The sequence below is a fragment of the Anabrus simplex genome, chromosome 1 (genome assembly GCF_040414725.1).
Source record: "Anabrus simplex isolate iqAnaSimp1 chromosome 1, ASM4041472v1, whole genome shotgun sequence".
Taxonomy (NCBI): Eukaryota; Metazoa; Arthropoda; class Insecta; order Orthoptera; family Tettigoniidae; genus Anabrus; species Anabrus simplex.
Window position 1 is genome coordinate 535,908,695 of NC_090265.1, and position 12,231 is coordinate 535,920,925.

The 12,231-nt window shown below is 37.2% G+C and overlaps 1 protein-coding gene across 1 annotated transcript in view; it reads left to right on the plus strand.

Moving 5' to 3' along the window:
- LOC136876423 (outer dense fiber protein 2) overlaps nucleotides 1-12,231 on the plus strand; it is a 456,680-nt gene that overhangs the window by 10,725 nt on the left and 433,724 nt on the right. The gene's annotated exons all lie outside the window — the stretch shown is intronic.

The following is a 12,231-nucleotide window of genomic DNA, read 5'->3' on the forward strand; positions in this document are numbered from 1 at the left end:
ATAATCTGGCAGTTTCCTGTCGAGTTCACCGGGTGAAAAATAATGAGAATGACGTGAAATGATACCCGAGTAGCGTAGAGGAGAGATCCTTCCTATATGCTTGCCAGAAGCTCGCCAATCTGTTCCTAGCAGTAATTTTACTTATATAGAGCAACTAAAATGGAAGCACTTTAAATCTCAGATTTGTGAACATTTTACATGTTGCTACTCGCCGACTTTGGTCAGGCGGGTCAGCTGTCATGAAGACTATTTTCTGTTGCCTGCAATAGATCCTGCATCATGTGTGCCCACAAGGCTGCCTCCCTCGTTGAAAATTAGAAAACTGCGTGATTTGAAATTGTGGAATGCGCCCAAAAACTTACTTTTTGTCACAATTTAGCAAGACTCTAGATGGGATGCTAGGAGCTTACCCCCCCCCGCCCAGCACAACGATTACTAATGGGACCTCACCAATTCAGACCAACGGTCTTTTCACTGGCCTCGTCTTGTAAAGATAGTCTTTGTAGCGTTGTTAAACACGCTATGACATCGTTCAAGCCGTGCCATCTTGTATGTCTAGCCTCTCTGACATCGTCCTAGTCGCAGCACATTCGATCTTCAACCTATGTTCGCGAAGGTTTAGCGGAAGCGTAATAGAGTTCACTAGAGCCTACACATCACGCTGGTGAAAGTTACTCACGATTTAAAAAAATTACATTTCAGTTGTAGTCCGCTTCTGTGGTGTAGTAGTTAGTGTGATTAGCCGCCACTCACGGAGGCCCGGGTTCGATTCCCGGCTCTGCCACGAAATTTGAAAAGTGGCACGAGGGCTGGAACCAGGTCCACTCAACCTTGGGAGGTCAACTGAGTAGAGGTGGATTCGATTCCCACCTCAGCCATCCTTGAAGTGGTTTTTTGTGGTTTCCCACTTCTTCTCCAGGAAAATGCTGGGATGGTACCTAACTTAAAGACGCGGCCACTTCCTTCCCTCTTCTTTGCTTGTCCCTTCCAATCTTCCCATGCCTTCACAAGGCCCCTGTTCAGCATAGAATTTGAGGTTGTCTGTGCAAGGTACTAGTCCTCCTCTCCATTTTATCCTTGACCCAAAGTCTCACGCTCCAGGACACTGCCCTTGAGACAGTAGAGGTGGGATCCTTCGCTGAGTCTGAGGGGAAAACCGACCCTGGAGAGTAAACAGATTAAGAAAGAAAGAAAGAATGAAAGAAAATATTTCAGTTGTAAATCTCTATTTTCACGGGAATTGAATCAGAGTTCAAAACACCGATTTTTAATTTTCGTCCACCCTGTGACAAGAGACCACCAGTGTTCTAACTCCTCATTCAGTAATTAAATGATTATTTACATTTTAGCAATATAAGTTATTGAAAGTTCATGATTAATACAGCATTGCGACAAAACAACTTTCCACAATACGTAAATTAATAGGCCTATAAATGCTACAATGAAATGCGATCGTAGTTCAGTCACAAAAAATATAAAAGGAACAAATGAACTTACCTCCTTACAGCAAGCTTGACAGAAGACTACAGTACCTTTCCATCTGTAGTGAAATTGGGATCCCCTGTGATCCACCGCTTCAACCAGTGGGACTTCGCCAATTTTTCTTTGCAATTACAATTTTTTTTTTACATCATGCCGAGACAGATATGTCTTATAGGGACGATGGGATGGGAAAGGCCTAGGAGTGGGAAGGAAGCAACTGTGGCCTTAATTAAGGTACAGCCCCAGCATTTGCCTGGTCTAAAATGGGAAATCACGGAAAACCATCTTCAGAGCTGCCGATAGTGGGGTTGGAACCCACTATCTCCCGTATGCAAGCTCACAGCTGCGCGCCCCTAAGCGCACAGCCAACTCACCCGGTGATTTTTCTTTGGGCATTGCCACAGGTACACTTCTTCTTCACAATAAATCACAACACATTCTGAAGATAAAGCGTATGTGTACAACAGTTCGCATCGAGAAGGAGGTATAAGGATTCGACGTTGATTGATTCTCGCATATGTTTTAGAAGGTTGGAGAGGATGAAGGCTTCGGGGTCAAATTGTTCGTTGTTTCTCCTGATGGAAATTTCCCAAGAACTATTTCAGGTGACTTCCAAGAATTTCCATTTTTGTTTGTGGGGTAAATAGATCTTGAGAAATGAGAAGATAATAATGTCGAGCACGTCAGTTACAATACTGTATAACGCACCGGAAGAAAATCAGCTTCTTTAAAATAGATTCAAAAGGCATCAAATAGGCAATTATACTCCAAATGAGCACAAACCCCTGAAATGGGCATTTATAGGCACAATAGAACCAACAAAATCTAGCTTAAATGAGCCTAAAACGGATTTATATCTCAAAAGCCTACATTTCTGAACACAGGAATAAAATAGGCGAATAGGCAAATTCCTGTCTCTAATAATAATAATAATAATAATAATAATAATAATAATAATAATAATAATAATAATAATAATAATAATTTGGAGGCCTCCTGCTGTAGCAGGAGGGGTCTTAAAAATGGGGCATGCAGTCAGTGGTACGGTCATGGTGTACCAAGAGAAATGCAATTGGAGTGGTATAACATGAAGAGCGAATCGTGGGGGATGGTAAGTCCAAATTTACAACTTGTTCCCACTGGTGTACCAGGGCGAGTTTTTATATGTGGTTCAGGCCACAGACAAGGTATGATCAGTGGTGCACCAAGTTTGCGTGCACCGAGCTCGATAGCTGCAGTCGCTTAAGTGCAGCCAGTATCCATTATTCGGGAGACAATAGGTTTGAACCCCACTATCAGCAACCCTGAAGATGTTTTTCCATGGTTTCCCATTTTCACACCAGGCAAATGCTGGGGCTGTTCCTTAATTAAGGCCACAACCGCTTCCTTCCCACTCCTAGCCGTTTCCTGTCCCATCGTCGCCATAAGACCCATCTGTGTCGGTACAACATAAAGCAACTAACAAAAAAAAAAAGTTTGTGTGCTGTTGTTTATGGTGGCTGCTTGTGTGGCGAAAATTCGGAACCTATGTCTAGGTCTAAAACTGGTCACCGTACTGAGAATGGTAGATTAGGTGAGCGATTTAGGGTGCGTACTTCGACAGCCATATAAAAGTGCAGTTTAAATTTATGTGGCAGTTTACACATTCATCTGGAAGTTCAGTTGAAAACACGTACTACTACTTTAGTTTATTTGCAGTCTGGGAAAATATTCTCGAGTTTAGATATGCCAAAGTTGGAGAGGCAGTTAAATGCTCTTATCTGGGACTTTGCTGCTATCGACATGCTACTGTAAGAATCAAGATGGCTACACATCAATATGAATCTACATCTGCATGATGCTACACGAAAAAAGTTGTTATAATGTAATCTATGCATATATTTATATCATGCTTCCTGTCCAGCTATCTCAGATTTTTAAAGCTTTCCCAAGCTAGCAAGTTGTTGCTACTGACTATATGGGTTGCACGTAAACAATTCAACAGCAAGCTTCCTAGGTAGCTGTGCAGGAGGTGCCTAATACTAAAGAACTATTAAAATTCACCTATGACAACAATGACATTACAGTAAGATACAAAAGATGAACACTAGAAAAGCAGCTGTAATTGATAAGGTTTTAGGGGATATGCTTAAGACAATGGGTTGGGATATAGTACAATATCTGAAGTACTTATTTGATTATTGTTTGCATGAAGGAGCTATACCAAATGAAATGAGAGTTGCTATAGTAGCCCCTGTGTATAAAGGAAAGGGTGATAGACATAAAGCTGAAAATTACAGGCCAGCCAGTTTGACATGCATTGCATGTAAGCTTTGGGAAAGCATTCTTTCTGATTATATTAGACGTTTTTGCAAAATTAATAACTGGTTTTAATAGAAGGCAGTTTGGGTTTAGGAAAGGTTATTCCACTGAAGCTCAACTTGTAGTATTCCAGCAAGATATAGCAGATATCTTGGATTCGGGAGGTCAAATGGACTGTATCACGATTGTCCTATCTAAGGCATTTGATAGGGTAGATTATAGGAGACTACTGCAAAAATGAGCGCAATTGGATTTTACAAAAGAGTGACTGAATGGATGGCTATGTTTCTAGAAAATAAAACTCAGAGAATTTGAGTAAGCGAAGCTTAATCTCTCCCTATAATAATTAAGAGAGAAATTCCTCAAGGCAGTATTACTGGACCTTTATGTTTTCTGATATACGTATATAAATTATATTAGTAAAGAAGTGGAATCAGAGATAAGGCTTTTTGCAGATGATATTATTCAGTACAAGTTACAAGATTGTGAGCAACTGCAAAATGACCTCGATAATGTAGTGAGATGGAGAGTAGGCAATGGTATGATGATAAACAGGGTTAAAAGTCAGGTTGTGAGTTTCAAAATAGGAAGATTGATGGGGTGAAAGTTCCTTTTGGGGATCATTGTAAGTATCTGGGTGTTAATATAAGGAAAGATCTTCATTGGGGTAATCACATAAATAAGATTGTAAATAAAGGGTACAGATCTCTGCACGTGGTTATGAAGGTGTTTAGGGGTTGTAGTAAGGATGTAAAGGAGAGGGCATGTAAGTCTCTGGTAAGACCCCAACTAGAGTATGGTTCCAGTGAATGGGAACCTCACCAGGATTACTTGATTCAAGAACTGGTAAAAATCCAATTAAAAGCAGCTCGATTTGTTCTTGGTGATATCCGACAAAAAAGTAGCATAACAAAAATGTTGCTAAGTTTGGGCTGGGAAGATTTGGAAGAAAGGAGATGAGCTGCTCGACTAAGTGGTAAGGTACATGTTATAAATATAATTGTAACCATATTGGGTATCAGATTATAAAAATTGTAATTGAAAACAATAAGTTTAACCACCTCTCCAATACTTATCAATCCTTATATTTAAGATACAATCATTACAACTGGTGTTATAAGTTGGGACATGTTTCGCTTAACGGTCGTAAGCATCTTCAGCCACAATAAACTTAACCTAAAATTTGTTCAGGGTCCCGAACCTAGTGATCTCAATGTGTAGTAGTTCTCTAAAATCTAATGTTAACATTAGAGAAGAAAAATAACCATAAAACTAGTGTGTAAGCTTCTAACAATTTCAAATAATTAAGATATTGAAGTAAAAAACACTACATATGTATTGATGGAGGTTAAAATATATCAAATTATATGAGCTGATAATAAAGTAAATAAAAATCATATTAGATTTCACAATGCTATCAGTCAATCACTAAAAATGTTCTTTTATAATACTATTAAAATTATTTAAATTTTTGTTTAATGAAGTCTAAGGTAAATTAGAATAGTCACTGGTTGAATCTCAATCTGTTACATAGAAATGGGAGTCAGGTACAAAAAATCACTTAATAGTTGGTTGACTAATGGAGTAGTTCACATCACAGAATTGAATCACGCCTGAAACTGCATAAGTATGTAGAGGCAAAAGTCCAGATTTCCTTAAATACAAGGTTAAAGCCGAAAACCGGTGTCCTCGAGTTTCTACTGGGAGTTCAAAAAAGTCTTAGATGGAGAATGAAACACAATAAGTGTGTATTGAAGTCTGAAAATATAAAAGAGAAAAGATGTGCGTCAGTTTCTATAAAGAAAGAGTACCCAATAAAGTGATAGTCTAAGACCACTTACCCTTATGTTGGTAGAGAGGTGACTGGTCACCTTAGCCGCTCGAGGAGGTCTGGTAATCGGCTGTCTGCTGCTACATGTGATGCAGGGGTGTGCCTGCATGGGCAGAGAGCAAGCCAGGAGGGCAGGGGTAAGCGCAACCTTGAGAACGCTAGGAGTTGTTGGCGAATTTATGGCATAAGGTGGAGATAAGGGGAAGCTGCTGTTATGACCGGGGGTTATTCAAGAGTTTATAATTGAAAATTCTTGTGAAATTATTATGATTTATATCAAAATTAGTAAGTAACCTGGGGACTTGTTCAATTATTGGGCTATTATTTCCAGAAACATCACTCAAATTATTATTGTTATTAAAGTATTGGTCCAAAAAAAAATGTGTTTTCAATTTTGGTCATTAAGTTGCTCTTATTTACATATTTAATAATGTGAAGGTCCTGATCAATTGTAGTAAATTTATGGCTGGACTCCCTCATATGGTTGTTCATAGCTGAGTATTATTTTTATGCTATCAGGCGTTATAATGTTCCAGGTATCTAGTTCTAAAACTATGGCCTGTTTGCCCGATGTAAGAAAATTCACACTGGGTGCACTTAAGTCAGAATATTCCAGAATTCATAAACTTGTCCTGAGGAGCACTTACAGAGTTGGAATTTAAAAATGTATTCCGATTAGTGTAGCGAGTATGGTAGGCGATTCTGATATCGTGCTTCTTTAACGGGTTAGTAATGGTGTGTACAGCTGGGTTAGTGAAGGTGAAGGTGGAAATTTTTATTCTTTTGGATTTATCAGAACTTAAATTTGTGGCATTTGTCAATTTTATTTTACCAATAATCTTATTGATCATGTCAGGTTTTAAGCTGTTAAGTTTTGCTAGTTCTTTTATGTATTCGAATTCTTTATTCTGATTAGAAGTAGATATTGGGACATTTAATGCTCGATAAACTAAACTATAGAAATTTGCTTGTTTTTGAGACTGAGGATGTAAAGACTCGTTCCTTAATGTCAAAGGAGCAGCGGAGGGCATTCTGTAAATTTGAAAAGTGAAATTATCATTGACTCTGGTCAAGTTTAGGTCCAAAAAATTCAAAGACTTGTTGACTTCATCCTACTTAGCGAACCTGATATTGCTGTCAAGGCCATTAAGGGTCATTAATATGTTATCACTATTATTATGGTGTGTGTCGATGATGGCAAATGTATCATCTATGTATCTTAGCCAAAGCTGTAAACCATTGATTTTATTGATTATCTTATTAGTCTCCAGGTTATCCATAAAAATGTTTGCAAGAATTCCAGATATCAGGTCGCCCACTGCTAGTCCCTTCTGGTGGTATATATGGTTATTAAATGTAAAAAAATTGTAGTTTAAGGCAAATTTTAACAATTTGATCAATTCATCTATTTCACATTTACTTATAGTGTTCTGTTTCATGAGGTTATTTTCTATTATATTAATGGTTTCATTTAGTGGTATACTTGTATACATATTAGTGACATCATACGAAACCATAATATAATTGTCATGCAACTTAAATTTAGAAAGTCCATTGCAAAAATCAATTGAATTCTTAATGTAGGCTTCATTGTTAAATTTATAATGAATACTTAAAAAGAGGTGTAGAAATTTTGATACATTATAGTTGGGGACTATTTTGACTGTTTATAATAGGGCAAATTGGTACCTCTTTTTTGGTGTATTTTTGGTAAGGCTTCGGCCATAGGTAACCTGGGATTCATAATAGTGAGTGTTTTGATGTTCATGCTCTTGAAAGAGAAAAGACGAATTTTTCAACAAGTTCTTTAAATTACGTGGGATCTTTAAAGTGGGATCTTCGTTGAGTAGTTTGTAAGTATTGGTAGAAAAGAAGTCTTCAGTTTTTTAATATATTAATCTCTATTTTATAATACAGTTGTAGAGCCTTTGTTGGCTTTTTTAACTATTATATTATATTTTTTATTTTGTTCTTTTTTTTGCTAGTTGTTTTACGTCGCACCGACGCAGATACGTCTTATGGCGATGATGGGAAAGGGATGGACTGTGAGTGAGAAGGAAATGGCCATGGCCTTAATTAAGGTACAGCCCCAGCATTTGCCTGGTGTGAAAATGGGAAACCATGGAAAACCATCTTCAGGGCTGTTGACAGTGGGGTTCGACCTACTATCTTCCGAATACTGGATACTGGCCGCACTTAAGCGACTGCAGCTATCAAGCTTGGTGATTTTGTTCTTTACAACAGATATTTGCTTGTTAAGACCTAAAGCAGGCTTGAATTTTGTTTCATTAGTTAAAAAAGGGAGCTTCTTTTTTTATATCATATTTAACATTGTTACGGTGTTCAATCGGAAGTTTTGAAATATTAGATTCGATTTCTGCAATGTTAGTAACCAGATCGTCAATGTTATTGGGGTTGGGCCAGTTAAACTTAAAACAAAAGCTAGTGTTGGATAAATTCACAGTGTTTGGAACAACATTGATAAGATAATCAATAAAGTCAATGGTTTACAGCTTTGGCTAAGATACATAGATGATACATTTGCCATCATCGACACACACCATAATAATAGTGATAACATATTAATGACCCTTAATGGCCTTGACAGCAATATCAGGTTCACTAAGTAGGACGAAGTCAACAAGTCTTTGAATTTTTTGGACCTAAACTTGACCAGAGTTAATGATAATTTCACTTTTCAAATTTACAGAATGCCCTCCGCTGCTCCTTTGACATTAAGGAACGAGTCTTTACATCCTCAGTCTCAAAAACAAGCAAATTTCTATAGTTTAGTTTATCGAGCATTAAATGTCCCAATATCTACTTCTAATTAGAATAAAGAATTCGAATACATAAAAGAACTAGCAAAACTTAACGGCTTAAAACCTGACATGATCAATAAGATTATTGGTAAAATAAAATTGAAAAATGCCACAAATTTAAGTTCTGATAAATCCAAAAGAATAAAAATTTCCACCTTCACCTTCACTAACCCAGCTGTACACACCATTACTAACCCGTTAAAGAAGCATGATATCAGAATCGCCTACCATATTCGCTACACTAATCGAAATACATTTTTAAATTCCAGCTCTGTAAGTGCTTCTCAGGACAAGTTTATGAATTCTGGAATATTCTGACTTAAGTGCACCCAGTGTGAATTTTCTTACATCGGGCAAACAGGCCATAGTTTTAGAACTAGATACTTGGAACATTATAACGCCTGATAGCATAAAAATAATACTCAGCTATGAACAACCATATGAGGGAGTCCAGCCATAAATTTACTACATTTGATCAGGACCTTCACATTATTAAATATGTAAATAAAAGCAACTTAATGACCAAAATTGAAAACACATTTTTTTTGGACCAATACTTTAATAACAATAATAATTTGAGTGATGTTTCTGGAAATAATAGCCCAATAATTGAACAAGTCCCCAGGTTACTTACTAATTTTGATATAAATGATAATAATTTCACAAGAATTTTCAATTATAAACTCTTGAATAACCCCCCGGTCATAACAGCAGCTTCCCCTTATCTCCACCTTATGCCATAAATTCGCCGCCAACTTCTAGTGCTTTCAAGGTTGCGCCTACCCCTGCCCTCCTGGCTTGCTCTCCGCCCATGCAGGCACCCCCCTGCATCACATGTAGCAGCAGACAGCCGATTACCAGACCTCCTCGAGCGGCTAAGGTGACCAGTCGCCTCTCTACCAACATAAGGGTAAGTGGTCTTAGACTATCACTTTATTGGGTATTCTTTCTTTATAGAAACTGATGCACAACTTTTCTCTTTTATATTTTCAGACTTCAATACACACTCATTGTGTTTCATTCTCCATCTAAGACTTTTTTGAACTCCCAGTAGAAACTCGAGGACATCGGTTTTCGGCTTTAACCTTGTATTTAAGGAAATCTGGACTTTTGCCTCTACATACTTATACAGTTTCAGGTGTGATTCAATTCTGTGATGTGAACTACTCCATTAGTCGACCAACTATTAAGTGATTTTTTGAACCTAAGTCTCATTTCTATGCAATAGAATGTGATTTAACTAGTGACTATTCTAATTTACCTTAGACTTCATTCAACGAAAATTAAAACAATTTTAATACTCAATACTCAATCAATCAATACTGATCTGCATTTAGGGCAGTCGCCCAGGTGGCAGATTCCCTATCTGTTGCTTTCCTAGCCTTTTCTGAAATGATTTCAAAGAAATTGGAAATTTATTGAACATCTCCCTTGGTAAGTTATTCCAATCCCTAACTCCCCTTCCTATAAATGAATATTTGGCCCAGTTTGTCCTCTTGAATTCCAACTTTATCTTCATATTGTGATCTTTCCTACTTTTATAGACGCCATTCAAACCTATTCGTCTACTAATGTCATTCCACGCCATCTCTCCGCTGACAGCTCGGAACATACCACTTAGTCGAGCAGCTCTTCTTCTTTCTCTCAATTCTTCCCAACCCAAACATTGCAACATTTTTGTAACGCTACTCTTTTGTCGGAAATCAATTTTCAGTGATTGACTGATAGCATTGTGAAATCTAATGTGATTTTTATTTAGTTTATTATCAACTCATATAATTTGATATATTTTAACCTCCGTCAATACGTATGTAGTGTTTTTTTATTTCATTATCTTAATTATTTGAAATTGTTAGAAGTGTATACACTAGTTTTATGGTTATTGATCTTCACTAATGTGAACATTAGATTTTAGAGTACTATACTTTGAGATCACTAGGTTTCAGGGCCCTGACCAAACATTAGGTTAAGCTTATTGTGGCTGAAGATGCTTACGACAGTTAAGCAAAGCATGTCCCAACTTATAACACCGGTTGTAATGATTGTATCCTAAATATAAGGACTGATAAGTATTCAAGAGGAGGCTTAACTTATTGTTTACAATTACAATTTTTATAAGTGGTATGTTCCAAGCTGTCAGTGGAGAGATGGCGTGGAATTACATCAATAGACGAATAAGTTTGAGTAGTGTCTTTAAAAGTAGAAAAGATCACAATATGAAGATAAAGTTGGAATTCAAGAGGACAAATTTGGGCAAATATTCATTTATAGCAAGGGGAGTTAGGGATTGGAATAACTTCCAATGGAGATGTTCAATAAATTTCCAATATCTTTGCAATCATTTAAGAAAAGTGTGGGAAAACAGCAGATAGGGAATCTGCCACCTGGGCGACTGCCCTGTATGCAGGTCAGGATTGATTGATTGATTGATTGATTGATTGATTGATTGATTGATTGATTGATTGGAGTAGGTTTTTGGGTCTGATATGTTGGCTACTGTTGACTAGTATGATTAAGTGGGGAAGAAATATCAGTGTAAGCTTGTGTCATCTGTGGTTGTACAGCTTTCTCTGTACAGTGAACATTGAGCTTTTCATGACAAATTGAATGAGCTACCAACAAAAATGAGTGTTCTAATGCTGTACTGCCTGGATTAATGCTGATGGCTTTACCTTTAAGCACCTTCTGTGATTTATAAACAAGGAATTAAATAAATTATACAGCTTCTATCTTTTTACATCACCTCCACTGACAACTTTAACCTTTAGCACTGGCACAGCATAGGTCCTATGTCGGGCCCCATTTCTTTGAAATCAGGCTTTGTGGGCATTCTTTGAAGATCATGCAAGTTTGTAAATAGACATCGTTTAGCATCATAATGTCATTAGAAAAGAATGAGAAGGAAATAGCCAGACTTTTAGATAAAAGTGACATTGATTTTGATAATGAGAGAGTGATTTTGAATTAAGTGGCGAGGAAGATCTTGCGGAACTAGATTGTGTTGGTGAGTTTAGTGATAAAGATCCCAATAATGAGAAAAGTATGCTAAATTGCAGTGCTGGTACCTCGATTAATGGTTGGAGGAAATACTGTGACACAGACTTGGACTTCAAAAGAACCCCATTCACAGGTATGTCAGGTTATAAGCCACTGCAAAGGACTAACCCTAAGAGTGAACTTTACTTTTTCCAATTATTCATGACTGACGAGTTATTGTCGGAAATTGTGCATGAGACCAAACGGTTTGCCAATGTAAACATTCAAAAGGTAACGCCCCTCAGACATGAGACTATTTGGAGGTCAGGGATAGGTACTCCTCCTGATTTCAGAGCCTTTTTAGGTATAATCCTAAATATGGCAATGAACAGTAAGCCTGAATTACGATGTGAGACAGTGTTTTTATGCAAAACTTGTAGAAAAAAGCCTGGATTTCATCCTGGCGAGTGCTTTGAGAAGTTCCACACACTGCACATTTACAGAAAAAAGTGACTGTCTGAGATAATTTCAGGCTTAAAAATGCTGAACATTGCACCTGAATATTGTATTATAATTGTACTATAATATATTATATTTATTTTGTGTTTGCTTTATTTGATTTTTATAAATATGCTGTCCATATGTTTGTGCTGTCTCTTATTCTTAAATGGAGCTGGAGAGGCAGAAAAAAAAAAACGAGGGCTGAGGGTTAAAAATATCTTCCAATATGAATAAGCTGACTTCTGTGGATGGACATTGCAACATCTGTATAATCAGCAGTATGTGTCTTGCTGTAAACTTTGTTAGAGTTAAGTAAAA